General features: G+C 42.7%; 1 protein-coding gene across 22 annotated transcripts in view; it reads left to right on the top strand.

The window, feature by feature from the left end:
• Positions 1–21,565, top strand: part of ADGRL3 (adhesion G protein-coupled receptor L3) — a 530,989-nt gene that overhangs the window by 321,376 nt on the left and 188,048 nt on the right. The gene's annotated exons all lie outside the window — the stretch shown is intronic.

A 21,565-nucleotide genomic window follows, 5' to 3' on the forward strand; every position in this document is an offset into this window, starting at 1 on the left:
TGTGTGGTAGTTAATGATCAGTAACAAAGCATCAAACTGAGAACAACTTCTGTTTCTAAATACAGCCTGCCGTGCTGAATTTCAGAAGTTCCCAGAATGAATTGTGTATGTTAATGGATCTAAAAATAAGGAGAAATACGCTTTTATTGGAGACTAACAGTATATATTCACCATAAAACTATTCTTAACCTACAAAGAAAAATTATATGCAGAAATGATGGACTTGCTTTTAAATGCATATAATTGCTCTGACCTACAGCTATATGACTCCTGATTAACGCTGGCCATAAATGAATAACCTAATACAATTTTGAAACCTATGAAATTAGCAGTAGAAGCCAAAATTGTTACTTCCTCTTCAGGCTGACATTTTTACTGCAACCATTAGTTTTCTAAACATCAGGCAAGCTCTTTACCTGAGTGGTCTGTCCAATATCACTGTTTTAAAAATTCATTTCTGGAAACAATTGCACATCGGATAAACATCAGTTTGAAAATTCAATTTACTGCATAAAGAATTTGGGGACACAGTTTTTCATAAAACAAAATAAGTCAATTAGAGCCCTCTTTTCACAGCCTGCAGGTTTTCTTTCAAGTGAAATAGCAGTGATTGTTTTTGGTCTATAAAAGCATAGGCATTAAAGCTCCAAAGAATGCTGTGCTACAGAAAATACTGAATTGGAGGTACCTAAGAGAAAATGAATGTTACAGGGTTATTTCCTTTGATTTTAGGTTTTATTATGTATGTGGCTTGTTAGTTCCATTTAAAGAAATGAATATGCAAATATCTCTTGCTCTAAAACATATTTTATTTGAAAAAAACAGAGATTCTTTCACACGTTAATTAAAATGTAGCAACATCCTCATGTCTCTCTTCACCTAGTGCTGCAGTGGAGACGTTTCTGTGGTGATATGTGGTAGCTCTGTAAAAAAGCATGGCAAACTGGTTGATGCTCTGGACAACGTGCAAAGAAAACTCTGGCTTTACTTACTTGTCTTTCTAGTTGGGAAAGAGTGTGATATCTGGAGCTGAATTTTGGACCAGTGGATGCTCCTGTTGGGCCATTTGGGCAGGCTTGTGCCTGCCTTGAAATGGGGATGGAGAGGAAAACAGAATTTCAGCACTGCTGCTTCAACCTTTGAGCCATCCTTTTAGCTTAAATTCAAACAAAATTTGTTTTAGTTTCTCAGGGAGATGCCTGATCTGTCACGCTTGTGCAGAGGCAAAGCTTCCTTAGTAGTCCAGTACCTAGTGGAGGAGCTTTTCCAACTTAATGGTCTGCCAGATCTCTGCCATTGACCTGGACTTAAAAAATTTGATACCAAGGAATTGCTGGAAATATACTGTTTTGTGTGTACCTGCAGCATGCAATTGAACTAAAAGCTCCGAATATTTTGAGCTAGACATACAGTAGTAGTTAAGTGTTTTTAAAAACCCGATCATGTCTCCCTAAGGTTTAGTCTGCAAGAGATGATTAATGCAGCCTTATTTGATGGTTATCCTGCTAAAGGTGCTTTGCAGTGGACATTGCGTACTGCCTGCACTATTCCTGGCTGCTCAGGCAACTGAGTAATTGTAAAAAGGTGAGTGAGAAAAATAGCAAGCTTGGCAGGTGAACCTCACAAGTGAAATAATAGATTAAAAAGATAATCTTCCATTTAGTGTGAAGTCGTCATTATTTAGAATTTTTGGACACACTTTCTCTTTTTATCTGGAAGAGCTAAGCCTTGACTCTTTCACTGCTAACGGAGCCGCATTTACAAATTCTGTGTCTATTTACTTGGGGTGGAATTTTACCAAATGTATTGATGTTAGGATTTCATTGTCTTTAAGCAAATTGACCAAATAAAATAATAAAAAGCCTATTGATTGCAGGCCCACGCATCTTTGATGGTAAGCATAGAAGATGCAAGCTGTTCTGAACTCGTCACAGTAAATTGCTTTTAAAGAATTGGAGTTATATCAGCTGAAAGACATAGAAATAGAGTAACCAAATAGGATCTGATTGCCCTTTGTCCGTGTCCCATCTTTTCTTTCACTTCCTTTTGTGTTCCCTGCAAAACATTGAACTCATCAATACTGATGATCCCACTCGAAGGGATGCCATGGCTTGCCATATAGCATCCTAGGGGAAGGCAAGCTCTCCATGATTACAGAGATCATTTTGTCCAGTTGCGTATAGATATTTTATACTTCAGTTGGGAGCATTGCAGTGTAAGGTGTAGGGAGGACAAGACATGCAGGGTTTTTCATCATTCCCATTTTGTTCTTGCTAATGCCCTGATGCCCTTGTGTTAGATTTCTATCATCTGGAAGGAGACAGAGTCTTAGCTTTACAGTGTGACGTTGGTGCTACAAACTGCATTTCTGTTCTATAGGTATGAGATCTCCGTCTCCATTCCTCCGTCTGCTGGATATTACCTTTAGAAGAACTAATAGATGTACTCAACATTCTTCCTATTTAAATTAGTTTGGTCATGTGTCTCTTTCCTCTCCTCTTCCCCCTTCTCTCTTTAAAATGTCCAGTACAGGACTTTGTCTGACATGAACTGAAGGGTTTTTACAGACTGTTGGATATCCCACCCATCATTCCCATCTCCAGCTCTAATGTGTGGAATTAATCTTGGACAAGTTGAAAACTCTCTCTGCTCCTCCTTTGTTTGTCCTAAAAGTGCAGGGCAATAGCCTATGATGGTGCTATAGATGATTTTAATTTTGGCTTACAGTTCCTGAATGTGTGTGGTGCTAGTTGCTAATTTTTTACTCTTAACAAAGCTTCATTTATACACGTTTGCTTAAATGCACACATGTGGGCAAAAAAAAAAAGTCTTGTTTTTAAAGAATTTTCAGGCACTGTAAAATTGCTTTTTTTATAACATAAGATTTTTCTCTTTCTAATTTTCCTTGAAAACGTGCACTGAAAACTGCTGAACGGCGATTTTCACATTCTCTGTGTGAAAACTGTTCTGTACAAGAGACCTCATGTGTAACAGTGTTGAAAATCTAATCAGGAATGCTTCATGGAGCTGCAAAATCATTGCTGGATAAAATATTTTAACAGGGAAGCGAAGATGTAATTGCCAGAGAAGGTCATGATTGCAAACGCTGTGTTGACTGGGTGTGACTTGGATGGATCCTGATGGTCCAGAAGGAAACCCAGTTGTGCCCTAACCTGTTGGCTGCTATTTTCCATTCCAGTTTTCCTCTTGTGAAACATAGTCATTATGTGGCTAAAGGTTGGAAGACAAAGCAGAAATTCTGATTACAGTCAACAAGCCCAGCATTCTGCACACTCAGGTCCCTGGTGCGATGATATTGTGTACAGCAGTGCCATTTTCCGCTATCGACTTTGTGAGCAGGAGCCTTACCTGACCTGCTCTATAAATAAAGTCCATGTTGCATGCAAAGCCCAAAGTCCCCTTCAGATTTATTAACACAGAAAGCAACAAAAAATAGCGTGCTGAGCCACTCTTAGGGCTCCTCCCCAAGGTCTGCACTTTTTAGAGCTGAAGTCTTCTCTGCACACCAAGTGCTCTCCATTTATCCTCCCTGCGAGCAGGGGTAGCAAGATGTGCTTTGCAGAGCCTCTTAACCCTTTCCTGGAAGGAACTGTATCTCATACTGTCTCTTGAGGGGGGTTGGTGTTTCCTTTCATCTCAGTCCTCACAGCATTCATACACAAAATGACTTTTTGTATAATCTAATAGGCAGATTCCTGCTGTTATAGTAGGGAAATTCAGAGTTGAAGGTCCTGTGACTCCCGAGCCATTGTGTGCATGTCACACACATCACTGCATTAGGCTACCCTTGCAGTCATGGCCAGGCAGAGCTCAGAACTTTAACAGAGGGCCTAACTGGCTAAGCCCCACTGGTACTTGTCTACCTTGGCATTTATTTTCCTGAAGCACCTAAACATCTCATTTTGCTCTCCCCTGCTGTGAATGCTATCGCTACAGTAATCCTGAACTCCAGCTCTTTCTGTCGTGTTTTCCACTTTCTTATGCTTCTGGTCTGTGTTTTTTGAAGGTGGCATCTTGGTGATCCTTGGCTTCCTCTGGCATTGCTAGGAAAGAAAACAATAAGGCCTTTATCCAGAGCCACTGCAAGCTGGTGCAGCTCTGGTGGTGTATATTAAGCACATATCCTTCCCCATGACCAAATCACCATCCGTCAGTCTAGCGTAGCTCTACGGCATGTGCATACGTGCAAAGCCACTTCCAGTTTGACTTCACCTTGCAACCTAAGAGCCTTCTGCTATGCAGACATCAGGAATGGGGGAGAAGGAGCATCAGTGAGAGCACCATATGCCCTGGTGCTCTGTTGTTAGAGACGGGAAGGATGGTGGCATCCTAGGACCACTTGCCAAAGGGGCTGTGGCTCTAACCCCATATTGTTTCCCTGTGTTCAGTGCCCATCGAGCAACATCCCCGTTCCCATCCCCAGCTGCCTCAGACCTTATTCACAATGAGTCACCAGTGGTGACCGTGCTGGTGGCATCCCAGCAGCTTTGGCTGCTGGAGATGATGACTGTCACCTCCTTGGCCATCCCCACTCCTGGGATGGGCACTGCCAGCAGGTTCATGCAAAGACAGCTGCCCTGACAACATGATGCTGGGAGGAGCCGTTTCTGAGCCTTTGCCAGCATCACGGTAACCCAGCAGTGTATCCAGAAGGCAATTGGCACTTTGTCCAGAGCACAGACCATAGCCTTTCCTCTTCAGAGCTGACTTGTATAAAAGAGGAGCAGCTCTGTTGCACACCAGCTTTAATCTCCTGGTGGCTTTCCAAAGTGCAGCCTATTCTGGGAGTTTAACCTTGTAACAGCTGAGGACAGGCCCAGCTCTCAGAGGAAGAGAAACAGGCTTTTGACGAGATGAGGAAAACAGAGGAGCATTTCTTACAGGCTTTTCTCACTCCTGCTGCTTGATGAATCCAACCGTAGAGTCAGATCTATGGGGAGGCTGTCACTAGGAAGTGCTTGGCCAGTTGGCAGGCCAACACCTGAAAACGATTCTGTAAGGTAACAACCCTTCTCAGTTCCTTAGAGCAGATTTCCCCAGGACCAGACATTCCCCACTCTCAGCCAGGCTCTGCTGACAGCAGCTGACAAGCATCCAGGCAGGCAGCAAGACCGAGAGAAAATAGCTGTGAGTTCATTGAAAAGACTTCAGTGTCCAAATCCAGCTACTGCATCCTCTCTCCTGAGCAAACGTTACCCACAGGAGTTCACAACATTGAACCTGTGGGACTAGAGGAACAGAAAAATTCTCTCTTATACCTGCTTGGTGTCTCTCTAAAGGGAGGCCACCATGCTGTGATCCCCCAACCACCCTTAAAAAGACCTGTGCAAGGTGCCCTTGCGAGGCTACACACAGGACACTGGAAGGATGCCAACAGCTGCATTTGCAGTCATCATCCCTCGAGGAAAGCATCTGTGTTCGCTCCTTATGCTTGCAGGTTTTCCTATTTGATTCTGGGCTATGGTTAAAGTGCTGGAATCCAGATTTGGCACAATTTCCCAGCTCTGCCATGGCTTCCCTGGGTGAAGCAGGTAATATTTTCCTGCCACTGTTCCCAAATGGGGATCAGTCTTTAATTAAGCCTGACTATTGTGTTTGTTTAGCTTGCAAGCTATTGGGAGAGCATTCTTTTCTCACATTAGCAGTGGACTGCTGCCTATTTCTGCTCTGGCCTTGGGATATTGCTATAGGATAAGTACTATAAAAAATAACAGGAATTTCCTTGCCTGGTATCTTTGCCATCATGGCAATCACACCCACAGTGGAAATGCTGTCGTTGGCTTGTTGATCCACGATTTTGACTAAGTTTTGAAACCCAGCATGCATAACAGGAGCGTTTGGAGAAGCAGTTTCACAACATCTGTGAGGCTTGTGTTTAAAATAGGATTAAGAGGAACAAAACAAGGTATGTCCATGAAAAAGCCAGCTTTCTTCATGGCAAAACCAAATGTTTCAGTTATTTTTTACATTTCAACTAGTGTTTGTATTATTTTTCTAACTTTGAGCAAATATAAACAAAATGCTTTTTATTTCTGAAGGCCTTTGTTTAAGAGAATCAGCATGACAACTTGAGAATATGTCTATAGTTTTAAAATTAGTATTTTTTTCCCTGTGAATGTGAGTCGTGAAGTGATTGTTTCATCTCTCTCTTTAGGAAAGCGAGCCTTGTTCTTTTTGGCCGGTATTTTCTCTATATATTTGGTTGTGATGCAGTCAGAGATGACCAGAATTGTAAGCAGTGAAATAAGGTTTTTGAGAAGAACTTAAAATTGCAATTCCGATCCAAAGTGGCATGTGGCTTTGGATGGAAATTACAGTTAATTTTAAAATACCTATTTAGGCGTTGTTTAGGGTTTTTTTAAACTTACACATAGTTCTTTTGCAGCTCCCACTCCCCCCAAAAAACCATACAGAGAGAATAAGAGGAAATTTTAATGCGGCCTTGTTGTGTATACTGTGGATGCTTTCTCCTGGCTCCACTCATGCTTCAGGAAGGAATGAGACATGTTGAGCAAACTGAGGTTTATTGTGGGACATCCAGATTTCTGAAGACCTCTAACGTACTAGACTTGTCATCTCAGTTTTTCATTGAACATATTTCTCCTGTCCTTGCGTTCATGCACAGCTGTGCATATGTCAAACACAGTTTCATTTTGCTTAATTCACTACATACTGTGCCACGAGCGCCTGGTCCAGTTTTCCTCTGACTTCGTTGCATGACTTGAAGCAAACTGTAAAATCCCTGGGTTTTTTCCCTTTTGCCATCTTGAAAACCGGAGCAATAATATTCCTAGAGAGTTTGTGAACTGAGAATTGCTGTAAGCTAATGGACAGTGAATTAAATACCTGGCCAGCTGTGCCAGCTCACTGATCGTTGCTCTGCTATGTTTCAGGGTGTTGGCATTTGTGTTGGCTTCCTTACCTGTAAAAAGGAGGTATTACTTGCTCAGGTGCGGTTTGGAGGGAGTAGCTGTGTAATACCTACTCTTTGCATTGAACAGAGAGTCCAGAAGCCATCAGTCAAAGGTGTATTTTGCAAACTGTCAGAGAGGTCCACTAAAAGATCTGGAAGCCAGCAAAGTGGGCTGCTTCCAGCTTGCATTTCTTGCCTGTTGGCCATGACCAGAGCAACGCCGTAGCTTTGCCCAGAAGGTTTTCCATGGCTTAAAAACAGAGGCATCTGCTGGGGTTATGAACTGCTTAACAGCTTGGCTCAGCAGCGGGGGTTCCTGTAAATCGATCAGATCTGTCTTTACCTATAGATTTCACAGCTGTTGTGAGGAATGCTGTCTTTGCTGCACAGCTGTGGGAGTGAGAGCGGCAGAAACGCTGGCTCGAAGAGATGGATATGTGGTCACGTAAGGGGAGGACAAGAAAGCATGGGCTCTTCTGGATGTGCCTTCACGCAAGAGGGAGTTGGGGATTTTTGCAGGGATGGGCATGGCTTTTCTTTGTTCTGATGCGCACTGAAATGCCACGTGAAGTGGCATTTCTGTGCCCATTTTTTATTCCTTTCCAATGTCATGGTTTCAAGGGCACATATTCTGGTGGCTGAAATCATGAATCACAAAAAAGGTCCTAGTCCGTGAGCCGAACTGGCCTGGACACTGCAGCCCAACCGTGGGGTCCTTTGCTGGGAGCCTGGCCCGGGGTCATCAAAACCTTGGTGCACACCAAAGGGCATGATGGCCCTGCTGCTGCTCCCTCCTCCTCCCTCACCCCCATCTCAGCTGTGTCTCCTAGCTGCCTGCAAGCATGCAGCGTTGGAGCTGTCCTATCCATCTACCTTCTTTCCTTCCTCCATTTGAGTGTGACACCAGAAGAGGCAGCACGAGCTGCCCTGGCACTCCCTCTTTTAGCTTTCAGAGAAGGGCAGTCTCTCAGCTGAAGTAATATGTACACTTCCATCCTTTCTCCATGGCTCAGGTCACAGACACATTCTGTATATGGGCCATCATCTTTCTGAAACTGCTGAGTACCTGCTGTCTTTAAATCAGAGCCCTTTTTAAAAAATGGGTTGGTCTTCTGCTAATTTAGACTAATGTCTTTAGAGCTAAAGATCAGGCCTTCCACCTCAGTCAACCCAGACAGAGCCATCATGGGGACTTCATGTTTCTTCTGTTTTGTGCATTAGCTCAATGAGAACATAGTAATGCACTGAAAGTTGTTTAATTTTTTATGGAAGTATGCATTTGTGAAACATCATGCCGCATGAGCTCCTTCTAGCAGGAGGGTGGGCTACCCACAACCCCTCACTCAAGGCACTGCTCTTGCCTTCAAGTTGTGATGGACATGCACAATATCTCAGGCTTTCATAAGCCTGTTGACGCCAAACAGTTGATTAAACCTTTGTTGAGTTGTGACTAAGTGTGATCTGAATTTTATAATGTGCTGTCACTGCCAGGAACATGTGTTATTATCACATTGGTGTTTTGCTGGTCATCAGAAACTGCTGCCTCTCTCTGACAGGTGAACATGGAAAAAGCAGGCTGGGTTAGCAGTGAGCTGTGGTGGCTACTAGTTGAGATGTATGTTGCTGGGTGATCTCTAGGTTGTGTTTCCATACCAATCTTAATGGTGATGCTTCTTAAACTGTTTTACTTCAAATTCTAGCCTGGTGCGGCCTCTTCTCACCAGCCTTAGGTCACCTAACTGTGCTTATTTTTGGTCCAACTTTTCTCAAAAGCCCTCCCCTCCCACCCCCAAGGTTATTTAGTAATTTGGTGGGAAGCTGAGTTTTCAAAAGGCTCTCCCAGGAGATGCTGTAAGCTATGCTTGTGCTGTTCATGGGCTTAGGCCATGGCACACTCCCATCAGATCTGTTAGAGGAGGCCTCCTGAGTGCAAAAGAGAATGGCACGCAATGAAAGGAAAGGGCCGAGCCCTCTGCAACACCATATCAGCATGGCCCCATCGATGTCCCTCTGAAAACCTCTGGCAATGTGATCATTCGATTCTTGCAGTTTTGCCTCATCTAAATTGTCCAAAAGAGGTTTCGAGAGAGAACATTTATGTGAAGCAGGCATAGCCTTGGCATCTGGTTCTGTCCCCTAGACCTCTCAGGGTCCCTCTTAGCCCTATTTCCTATTTTCAGATGACTAAAAGCTGGACTGAAAACTGAACCTCACCCTTAATTCTTTTTCCATTTTGAAGTTAGCAAGATAAATAAGTGTTGTTTTACATAAAAACTAAGCAAAATAGACAGATTTATTGAATTACCTCATAGTAAAGTAAGTGTGTTTCATTGTCACTTTTTTTTTTTTTACTCTAGCAAGAATTTTTATTTTTTTAATATATTGATGCCATGGGGAAAATGCTGCATTGGCTATGAAATAGAGAGAGGGCACCACACACTGACCGCTCCAATAACGTGCACCAGTAAATACCGTGCAAGAGCTCGAGGATCCTAATTTTCGAATATATAATATATTAGAAGTTAAGCTGTTGCAAAAGCACACAGAAGACTTCTCTGAACCTTCGTAAATTCTTATGCTTTAAATTAGAAATAAAATAGTCTCTTTTTCATTAATGGCGAAAATGATAGGTCTTAGCAGTGCCTAATATTCAGTTCATTGCAAATAGTACCAAATTTCTACATATTCACTGCATATATTTTATTGCTGTAATTTGTGGTTCTCCCAAGCAGAATAATATTTTTATTTCACTGAATATACCAGTGCAAGTTAAAGGTCTCAGATGTGTTCCTTTAAAGTGACAGTTCATTCCAGCTAAGTCCCTGCTTTATATCAGTACTTATTCATTAAAAAATAAGTATAAAATATAATGTCATCCTTCCTAGTCCCAGATTCAAACAGTGGGGAGCCAAATCCTGAAACCCATGAAGTATTCTCTCTTCCACACTTGGGCTCAGAGCACACATCTGTGGCAAGCTACTCTCCCTTAATGCATTTACCTGTGTGCTTGGTTAAGTAAATACACCCCAGCGCCAACCTGTCAAGGGTCTGCTTGTGCAGCAGCCTCAGCTGGTGGCAGACTGGCTTGCCGCAGCCTTGCCGAGAGCACCGCAGGGACTCCCGGCTTCATTTCTGCTCCTTGGTCAGTTCTGCAAATATGTGAGGGTTTTCTGCACTGTTTGGTAGGTAGTGCTTGGCGCGGCAGGGAAACGAGTGAAACAGAGGTGAGGAAGATGCTTGTGCACAGCAGAGGGATTTGCTCAGCTGGGGTTTGAAGACACCGTAACGTTCAGCCAAACCGGCACATTTAATGTTACCTTCTGGTCCATACCTCTCGAGGAGGCAACTATGGCTATCTGTCTTGCACTCACAGGCGTGCACACAATCTCTCCCATCTCCCCAGCACATCTGGAACATGAACCGGGGAAAAGGCATGGGAGTCTTTCACAATTCGACAGGGCATGATCTCCTCTGAAACATCTGCCTCTCAGCTGAGATTTTGTTGACTCTGAGTACTGAGAGCTGGAGCAAAAGAGAAGAAGAAATGAGGACTCCTAAGCAGTTTCCTGCAATACTTGCTTTAGCAGGTTGTAGATGGGATGTGAGTGTCAGACTACAGCAGAATCGTTTCTTTAGAGTGTTTTGGGAATGTGCCTCAAAGTGTAAGCTATTCCAGTATCTTTGTATTACACATGTGAGCATATGTGCGTGTGACACACGCTTGGGTTAATTATTTAAATCTTAAAATGTTGGAAGTCACTCCTCTGCATATGAGTGCGCATATGTGCGTGCACACACATACAGCACACTTGCGTTAATTACTTACACCTAAAAATGCTAGAAGTCACGCCTTGATTCTTTTTTTCTTATTATTTTTTTAAATAGCAGGTGTTGTTAAAATTTACACCAGATTGTAAAATCTTGTTCCAAAGGACCAGTTCCTGAAGAAGTCTAATGATTCCTTCCCCTGCTCTTCACTTGCTCTCCAGAGTGGTCGTGGTAAAATCCCACCTCTCCAGCTGCTTTGTAGGTGATCCCCCAATTCAGAGAGGAGAAAACAAATGTGCTGGTTTCTTGTTTGGCTCTGTGGAAATGCTTTTCTGATTTTGATGGGCATTTTACTACAGCATCCAGTTGGAGACACTTAAGAATAAGTACTATTGAGAGAGGTAATTGATCCAAAATCCTTCCTTACTGTTTTCTCAATAGCTAAAAAGAAGCGGTGTTTTACCTACCAAAGCGTTATTAAAGGAAACTCAGCCATAGCAGCCGGTGTCAGCAATATGCCTTGCAATCAAACAAGAAATATGGTAGATACTCCAAGACATGAGATAACTGCCAAGGCTTATTGCAGAGCAAAGAGCTTTTCAAAAAATGTTTTCTCTGAAGAGCATCAGATTTCACTCACTTCTCACAGCACAGACATGCCTTGGCAATCATGATTAGCCTCATTTGGGCCTGTGGAATCCATTATTTTATAGCTAGTCTCATAGCTGGCAGGATGACAAACAGTTTATTCCTCTTTGGAGAGAAATCGGACCAAAAGACACAGAGCTTTAATTCAGCGTTCCCCCACCTAAGACATTTTTCCCTTCCCGCTTATTGCTTAAGGCAAGACACCTAGTGTTTGCCTTGATGGCTCTGTCAGGCTCTTGACATCCCAAATTTATCTCATGGCTGGATGAGGACAAATCTTTAATGAACTTAAGGCTTTTGTTCCTTTTAAAGTCAGGCAAGGAGGGTTTACAATTCATCTGGCAAGGAAGATATAAAGAGCTATGCAAATAATAATTATTCTTAATTAGCTACATTTGCCTAGTTGCCAAGTGATCTTTCCGTGCATTTGACATCCCAGGAGGAGGAAGAACTGGGGTGGTTATCTGGGTCCGTTTACCCGACCCAGTTAGACGTGGGCTGAATGACCAAGGAGAGTAAGACCTAGACTCCAACTTGCTTACAAGAGCTCTCTGGGGTTAGATTTTACCAGGCAAGGTTATTTCCCAAACAGCTCTTTCATTGTGGGGGTTTTTAACCATTCTGTCAGTCTGTCTCTCCATGCCCCATCTCTGAGCACTCCTGGGCTGAGCTGGCAGCACTGGGAATTAAGTGTAATGTAGGTTCCTGCCCTGGAAAGCCACACTCAACAGCCCTGGAGGATCAAACCCTGCTGCCAGCACCTCTTGGTCCATCTCTACGTGCACAGAAGCCTTTCTTGATGGAGGAGAGCAACATCTTGGTACTCATTTTGTGCCCAGGCCTTTTCCAGAGGGACACCATTAAATAAACATTCTTGGAAAGTCCTCAGCTATCTTTCTTTTTTTTCTTTTTAGACCTGGAGCTGTAAGTAATGCACAGCAATGCCTCTCTTCCCTTTTATAAAGGAGCTCACAGCCTGGATGAGGTTTAATTCACTCCTCCATTGGAGAGACTGGATCTCCACATCTCGCTTGTCCTAGCTGCAGGGCTGTGTTGCAAAAGTCTGGTGGGCGCTCAGCATCAGCCTCTTCATTGGCAGCAGGAGCCAGCTACAGAAAAAGCACTGCAGAGGGTCAGCCCTGCAGTGCTTACCTCCCTTTCTGGATCCGTGCTTTCACTTTTTTTTTTTTTTTTTTTTTTTTTTAATTATGGGAGAGTGATGTCCAGGTGGCTGATTCTGCTGTAATTTAATGGCAGCTCACTCATCTGCTGTTGTGCTGGAAACAATAAGAGGCCAACTGCCAAGGAAAGTTTGGCTGAATGACTTGTAGCCATAATTGAATTTAACACAGTACTTGTACAGTCCTTTTTCCCCCCCTCATGCTAACTCATCTTGCTGCTTCTTTTTAATTGATGAATTTAAAAGGAAAATTCTGGTGCAAAACAAGTTGAGAGAGTTGCAGTGAATTAAGAAGTTACTGCTGGGTTTTTTATAAACTGGTGACAACAGGGGTATGTGCTACTGGCCATAGGGTCACAGCAGAAGTCTGCCCAGCTCATTTTACTGCTTGTGATGGTGGTAAGCAGTGGCCAGTGCTCTGACGAACACTTTGATTAGCATAAACAACCTTTCTGTTTCCCAAATTCCAGGATGAATTGTTTTTTCAGGTTGCTTTATCTCTGGAATGGTGCTCTAAACATAAAATCTCATCTACGCAAGAGATTTATACACATTAAAAAGATCAGGTATTTCTTCTGAAGATGAACTCTGAATATAACAATACTTGCTGCTGCTTTTTTTTTTTTCCAGTGCAGTATATTTCAGGATTCATTATACCTTAAGTGAATTATTCTTACTTGAAGGAAAAAATATTTACCTCTTGGAATAATACATTTAGAAGTGCAGTGCAATCACATTCAGTATCTGCTGAAGCTGATGAAGCGTCTGCTTCTTCAGAGAAGCCAGTCACTGTGACTGCCACCTCAAATAATCACAAAAGGAAAGAGGCAAAGAAAGACTAGAAATTATTCATGGAATTTTGGGAAATCCAAATGTTTGCAAAACCATTGAGAACCTTCTCGCTGATCTCTGCTCTGCACAACAGCATCAGCTCTTGCAGAGCCAGGCACGTAGCAGGGATTTTACTTCTTAATCCCAAAGTTTCATTGGGTTTCTGCAGGACTGATTTTTTTTTTCCCTGTAACAAAATATTTAAAGGCATAATTTTTTGTGTGCTTTGGTACCTAAAATTAGGAAATGAGGTCATAATATTTAAGCTCCTAGAAAATTAGCCTTGAGGGGGCAGCACCATGGAAAAGCAATTGTTATTTCTTGGGTTTGGGGGAGAGTCCCTGTGAGGACTTGGGCCTCTGATGACTGTTATTCATTATACGTATGTCTAACAAAAAGATGTCTTCCTCCCAAAATAGCCTGAAGTTTGATCTATAATACACAAGGCAATTTTGTAGGAAACTGTAACTTTTTTCATCTCATGGAAACCTCTAGTGGACAAGAGTTAATGTATATTAGTGGTTTCCTGGGTCCTGATGACTGTAAGTTACACTGACAGGTGTTTTAACATTAATAATCCTTAGTATTATTTTAGTGAACATTATTAAATTTAGTTATTATGTATTAAAAAGCAGACTGAAAGCACTGACATTTTAAGGAAGCCCAAATTAATGGTTTGAAAGGTTTCACAAATTTATCAGATGAATAGAAATATAAGGGAGAAAAAAATCCACTCATGAAAAATGACAGCTTTGATTTCTGCAAATCTATAGATACCATATTTAAAGATCTAATTTAGGTTGTGGTTCATGAAAGCGTTTATGGATTATTGACATTTCCAATCTCCATACGTCACAGTGAAATTAATTAAGAGGCGATAATTTGGGGAATGTGTTACATGAAGCCATTGTAACGCAAGGTACTTTAAGAGCACCTTCGTTTGCTGATGCCTGGGTATTCTATGAAAAATGTAATTTGGAAACAGAGCAAGTGAGATTATTCCTCCCTTTTATTAAATAAAGGATTAGCACTTCATTTGCTGTAAAAGGCAAGCATTTCTCCTGTGCAATAAATCAAGATACTTTTTTTCCTAGCCTTATGGAAGGGAGTATAATGTGCATACATAGGTACATGCAGTGAAGAAGAGGGAAGTACTCTGTTTACTGAAACCTTAAATTTTCTTGGAAATATAAATAATGTTACAGACTAAGTGGGTCCCACCATTATAATCATTTAAACCTAAAGAAACTTTAAAACTTAGCTTGCAGAATAGTTTTGGTCTGGTGGAGAACTGCAACAGAGAGGCTCAAACTTGCATGTGGTTCTTTCGTAACAGAAATTGGCAGCTGTGAGAAAGTTAATTCATGGCAATATAATTGATAAGAACTTTTTCTTCATTCCTCTGGCTGGAGAATGAAAGTCTGAGCACTTTACATTCAAGTGTCAGGTTGCTCTTGGACTGCAAAGCCAGGTAATGTTAATGGAGTCTGTTCCCCATTTAAGTGCATGTATATACTTGCCATTGGCACAAGTGAAGATCCCCCAGGTAAAGCAGTGGCGGGCCACAAAGTGCAATCTGTTACATATTTATTTATTGTACCTTGCCAAAGGAAGCTGACATTGTTCTTGCTCTGAAAAGGAAGGGAAATTATTTCTAGAAAACCTGTCATGTTGAGGGAAAAAAAATAAAAAATAAAAATCGTAGTAAAGTGGGATTAGGTGGCAAAAATGGGAAGATAGCGACAGTATGTATTTGAAAAGTAGTCTTAGAAAACCTAGTTCTTCCATTTTCTGTGCTTGCTCCTGAGCCAAGACTCAAGAGGGTTTCCCCTGTTGCATGTTAAAACTTTTCACATTAAAAGCTCATAAAATGAGTGCTTCACTGGGGCCACAGATAAATTCTGGCTTGGGGGCAGCTTGATGTGGAGGATGGGGACAGAGGCTGGTCACTGTTTCTTCTGTAGCAACGACAGTTGCGATGAAGGGACTGAGACCAAAGACTACTACCTTGCTTTCGCTTTTCCTTTGCCTAGAGGCAAAATGTCATCTGATCTTCTGCTGGCTACAGCTTGCTGCAGTGGATGTGACTGCGTTCCTGTTATTAGGGCGTTTGGGGTCCAGCGACCACACACCTGCGCTACAGTGGGACCCCAGGCTTTCCTAGAAGGAGTGGGTGGATGAGAGAAATGGTGGCGTGTGGTTTGGTTTGCGCCTGTGCTGCACGGAGTGACTGCTGAGCTTGGCTATGTGGTCTCTTTTGTCATTTTAATTATGTGTCAAGAGAAGAAAACGAAGCAGAGATGGATACTTCTGCAGCATTTTGAACTTTAGGTTGCCAGAACAACTCATGTCATATAAATGCTGAGCTAGCTCTCTAACTGCTCTTCTGGCAAACCATATGGGGGGGTTGAGTGTGTTTTAAGTACAAATTAATAAAAGAAGAGTATTTTCATATTTTTGGTATTTTAATGGGGCTTTGAGCAACCCTATCTAGTGGAAGATGTCCCTGCCCATGGCAGGGGGTTTGGAACTACGTGATCTTTAAGGTCCCTTCCAACCCAAACCATTCTGTGATTCTACGATTTTCATTCCCTGGGTTTAGATATATATATATGTTTTAGATTGGCTGCTGCAGAGTTTAGCTTTCCTCCAACTGTGCTTCCCCATCGGGATCTGTCTATGTACCACCTGTGCTTCCCAATGGTAGAGCACTGTGGGTTTGAAACCCGTACAGGTGTGGTCCTCTTCAGCCTTGCTGGCTGGGTGCTGGGATGGGGAACCAGAGGGACAAGTGAGAAGCTGATGACCCTTCTGCAGTATCTGTGCCCCACTCTCATGGTGCCTCTGATCTGTCAACTGCTGCATTTCCTCTTGGACCTCAACCACTTTCTTAAATTTTAGATGTTGGGAAGAGAAACTTCTTAGGACCTCATGTGCCCTATTACTATTAGCGTGACTGGGAATACATCCTACCCAACAGCAGATTTCCCTACACCCTAGAGGGCAGAGTTTCTCTAGCACTGACTACAGGATCCTGTTGTCAATGTTCTGCCACGCTGGATATGCTGTGAATCTGATGCTGCCCCTGCCTGTGTATTGCCTAGTTGCCTAGACTACTGATTTCTATTGTGATAACTAAAAGGAAGTCTGTTATTGACATGTGCTTTGGTGCCCTGAATTTTGAAAGCATCTCTTGTTTATTTTAACCTTCTTTTAGTAGAGGAAGACTGAGACTCCAGCACCCAGCCATGTCTTCAAAACAGACGAGTGCCTTCATCTCCAAGCAGGCTCTACACAGGCACGCTTTGGGGTGCCTTGCTAGGTTTGCAGCTTCCCAAATGTGTTCCTCTTCAACCTAAAACTCACAGATGAGGTGTGTGTGTGTTGGGGAGAAACATGTAAATTGGGAGAGCTCTCTGTGGGTGCTATAGGGAAGCCCTCAAGCCAAAGGTTGAGACAGTTGTAGGTGCTTTGCTGGTGGCACAAGGCTGGCCAAGGAGCTTGGGGTCTAGGGATTAGAGAAAGAAAGAAAAGGCTGTAGATCCCAGACCATCTTCATATGAGGAGCCCTGGTGCAAGGCACCTTCCAGACTTTGTTTTATCGTTAGAGGGAGCTCAGTGCTCGAGTCCAGCACAACAGGGCTCAGGGCCAAGTGGTGAGTCAACTATTTGATGGTCACCATCTTGCACCAAGGTGATGTGTCGGGGCAGGGCACAAGGCCAGTGCTGTGCCATCTGAGGATGTTTCTCCCTAGTTGCTTCCCCAGAGCCATAACTGCTTTTCGGCTTCACCTCCCCACACATCTGGTGCTGGTTGGTGGAGGCAAGATGCAGTGGTTAGCCACGTCTGGCATGAAGCACCCTCAGCATGGCTGAGACACTGCATTTTGTGCTACTAAGGTCAGGCTCAACAACCTGTTTTCTTAGTCCTTCTATTTTGTCATTAACTATGTGTTTAACGCTATATTAAATCAGTTTCACCTGTGAAGGACAGGAACAGGGAGTGGATGTCACTCATTTTGCTATTAAACATCTGTCCTGAAAAAAAAACAGTTGGCAAAGTACAGGGCACAACTTTTTACTTATTTTTGCAATTGCCTTTTAACATCCCCCCTACTCAGATCATTTTTTTCCAGGAGTTTTGTGTTCCTGTTGTGGGTTTGAAGCAGTGCCAGGGAGAGAGCTCTCTACAGGACTCTACCACTTTGTGCTTGTGCCTTAAACAGTTGAGTGCAACTCAATATGGTGGTAAGAAAATGAGCAGTTAACATTGTTCAAGTGTTAATTGTGCCAGAAATTAAAAGTGTATTTACAGAGCCTCAACCCAGCAGTACTAAAAGCATTTAATTAATTTGTTTGTGCGATTTCTCTGAATAGGTGACAGGAATCTGCCTGATCACTCGGCCCCAGGCGCAGCAGGGGCAGGCTGTAGCAGCTGATGATCGCACATCGGCCTCAGTTTTTCTTCCATCCGAAGAAACAGGAGAAAATCAGATTATGTGGAAAGTCTTGTTTGTAACTCCCCTCAGACCTGGCAAGTGGTTCTTGATTTCCTTTGGGCCTCTGGCACTGTTGAAGCCAATGGCACTGGCCTGCAACTGGCGTAGGAAATTGAGGTGAAATACCTTTGTTCTGCTCCAGTGCAGCAATAGCAGGAGTGGAAGATCTCGCTGTAAGAGAAATAACTGTATATGCTTGCTTTTTCTGTAGATCCCTGTAGGCAGGTAAGGTGCCTCCTGTGCTTTAAGCAGTATTTAAATTCTGTGGACTGGCACAGGCATTGCAGAGATGTAAAATTGTCTGTAATTGGGCAAAATGTTAAAAATTCTTCCAATACTTTATGAAGACAGTATTGCAGTGATATGGTGCATAATTGAAGGGATAATCAGACCCTAATTAGACCCTTCCTTTTAATATGGCTCAGTGAGCTAAATCCTCCAAGCTTCCCATGCAACCTATTCAACTAATATGATGTCCCAATATAAGCTGAGTAATTATTGAAATTCAAAAGCATTAAGTCTTAAATCAGCAGGAGGAAAATATGTATTGGGGATACATACAATGGAAAGCACCATGCAGCGGGTCACCACAACACGTACTGTGTCTGGACTTACAAGAGAGCTGGATATGGCACTGACCGCTAATAACACATACGAGCTATTCAGGATAAGGGTAATCAATGCTTCAGGTCACTCAGCTCAGCTGGTCATGAATATATTATCTCCTGCAGAAGCTTCTCTCTTCCTGCTTTACAGTATCACATTGTTGTTCAAGTGCATTACAAAAGCTTTTGTCCATTTGGAAACATAAATTACTGCCTTCTATGCTGCCAGAGGTACAGTATACCATCAGCCAGAAGAATCAGTGTGAAGCCATACATTTGGGGATCTGTCATGTTGCTTTCTTGCTTTTACCAGGGACGTTTAATGTTTTTCTGAATACCTTACTTAACTGTGGCCAGTCACAGCCTGGGACAGGGACAGCAGTTGCTGTGCGGCTTTCTCCAGTTGCTGGGTCGGGTGCCTTTTATTCTTGCTGGCTCTTTCCCTTGCAAAACCAGGTGCTTGCACTGAAATGCGTTGTCTCTGCTCCCTAGAGCCCTGAGAGCCACATGGTGAAAACATTTGCCTTTAACCTTAACCTGTTATGAGGTAGAAAGGAGCCTGGATCTAAGCCCAGGTAAAAAAGACTGTTTAAGTTTGGAAACATTCATTTTGGGAGCTGCAGTTGGCTCCGGATGTACGCCTCCCTGCACAGCAAAGTGCAGATCCACATGTCTAGCCAATGCATTTGCAGTCTTATCCTGAAATCGTTCTTCCATTGAGCCTGCAGTTTCCCATCCAAATGAATGAGACTTTTGAATGCAAAGGGGTTTGCAGTCCCAGCACCGGAGGACAGTCATTTGGCAAGTGTCTCGGTCTGGAAGGGGCCGGAGTGAAGTCTGGGCAAGCAAAAACAAAGCGCACGTGCATACCTTTGCATTCCTGTCTCGCTTCTCTGAACAGAGATCCCTCAGCTGTCAAAATCATACTGTTTTGCTGGCAAGTTCTCACTTCTCCCTCAATGATATTTTATGGGGCCTGTCTTCTGCACCTTCAGGGAAGAGGCCTTGCAGAACCAGCATACCCCAGGGCTGAGAGTCAGAAGCTGTTTGGGGCCCCACCATGCTGGAAGAAGAAGGCATCTGTGCCACAACTGCAGGGGGCTTTTGGATGAGGGCTGCCAAGGCCTCTCACAGGAGGTTGTTAGCTATAGAAACTGGTACTGAGCATTTAGCAATTAATACAAGCACTGCATTTATTTATCCTGACTGCAAGGGGCTTTGTCCAAAGGGACGCAACCTCTTCAGCAGCATTATTATGCATGGTGAATAATTCACATAAAAATTTCCAGCAAGTTCTGGGGTTGGGCTTTTTAAATAGTGCTTAGATATTTTTAACTCGTTAACACTGTAAGTCTTCAGGATCTTGTAAATCATATAAGTATTACAATATTTTAACTGGGTTTTTTTTCCAATTCTTACTAAAGCTTGTTTCTCCAAGACATAGGACAGGACTCTACGAACATCTACCAGTGTGCTTCATTTGACTCTTCTAAGTTCCGTATTAGTGTCATAAGGGAATATATTCATGTCATAAGGGAATATTCTCCTGCTTAAAGTAGGGATCCCTGTTTCCCAGGATTTTGGCGAAATACATGTAGATGTATATTCTATAAAGTTTCTCCCTGGAGTTTTTATTCTATACATAAATCCGTATCAGTCATATTTCAGTGCATGGGTGTGTCATTTTGCTCTATGAAACTAGTCCAAGGCTGCTGCTGATGAGGTATCTTAAATAGTTCAGGGGGCTTGGGATGTCCCAAGTGTTGGGTGTTTTTTTTCTTCTTAAAAATTTTTGTAAAGTTAAAATTTATCTGTATTTTGTTCGGCTTGTCTGCATATTATCCAGTGTTTTCCAGAGGAAAGGCTTTATACATATATATATAAAATGTTCACATACTAAAGTAAATTAATAAAGCTTCCTTTACATATGAAAGAGGTAAAGAAAAGTACCTGGCCAATACAGTACCATTAATCTATTCTCTTTTCTCCTTTCTCTCTTTACCTCTCTCTCTACAATAGAAGTGGAACAAAAAGGTAATTAAATACCTTTCAAATTATATATATATTACTTATGTATAGGCTAAGTTATTTAACAGTTTAACGTTTTAGTTGAAATACTTTGTCATTAATTCTCACTACTTTTTTGTTAAAGTTTATTTAGTATCTCTGCTGCTCAACTTCACCAGATAACTTATTTTTTGCTGAAAAGTTTTTACCAGTGCCACTTTTTTTCATTAAATTTCTATTCAAGGGTTTAGATAACTCACTCTTTTCCTGCCCTAAAGAATTTGGAAAATGTGCATACATACGTATATGCATAAGTATATTTAATTATGCCATAAAAGCCTCTTGGAAATGACACCCCTTTATCAGCAACTCTAGGTGGTTACTTAGACTCCAGTAGAGCAATATACTTTTACACCAGTTACTAAATCTGATTTTCCTCCTGTCTCGCTCTCCAGAGGATATTACCAATTTCTGCATTTCCAAAAATAATTGGTTATGCTCCAAGCAGGGAGCACGAACATGGGACCCATCTGCCAGCCCCACGCTACCCGAAGCGTGTGGTGGGGTACCTCTTCACACCTCCCTGCTGCCCATCCCGTCATCATGGTTATTATACTCCTGCCCACGGAGATCAGCATTACAAATAAGCAACAAATATTCTCCCCCTGAAGCGTGTGCAGCACCTCCAGGTCAGGAGGGTGCTACAGGGGATGGCGAGGGCCAAGCGAGCCAGTTTTGCTCCGCAGCATCCCTCCTTTTGTCTCCCCATCCAGCTGGCTGGCCTCTTGGCACTGGCGTTTCTGTGATGCCAAGGTCAGCTGGGTGCCGGCTGAGCCTCCTCCCAGGAGCTGGGCATGCCCTGGCTCCTCTCAGCCCCGCCGAAGTCTGAGCAGCAAAGCACGCCGGTTAGTCAAACTGCTCCTCTGTGCTCCTCTCATGTAACAATAGAAGGTATATGTTTTTAAGTTTGAATTACTACTATATTTAACAGGACATTTTTTAACTGATTAAAATCTAGACCTTGGGTGCCTCTCCAGTGAACTTTATTCTTTTCCTTCCTTCTTTCCTTTCTTCCTTCCTTCCTTCCTTGTCT

The sequence above is a fragment of the Harpia harpyja genome, chromosome 2 (genome assembly GCF_026419915.1).
Source record: "Harpia harpyja isolate bHarHar1 chromosome 2, bHarHar1 primary haplotype, whole genome shotgun sequence".
Classification (NCBI taxonomy): Eukaryota; Metazoa; Chordata; class Aves; order Accipitriformes; family Accipitridae; genus Harpia; species Harpia harpyja.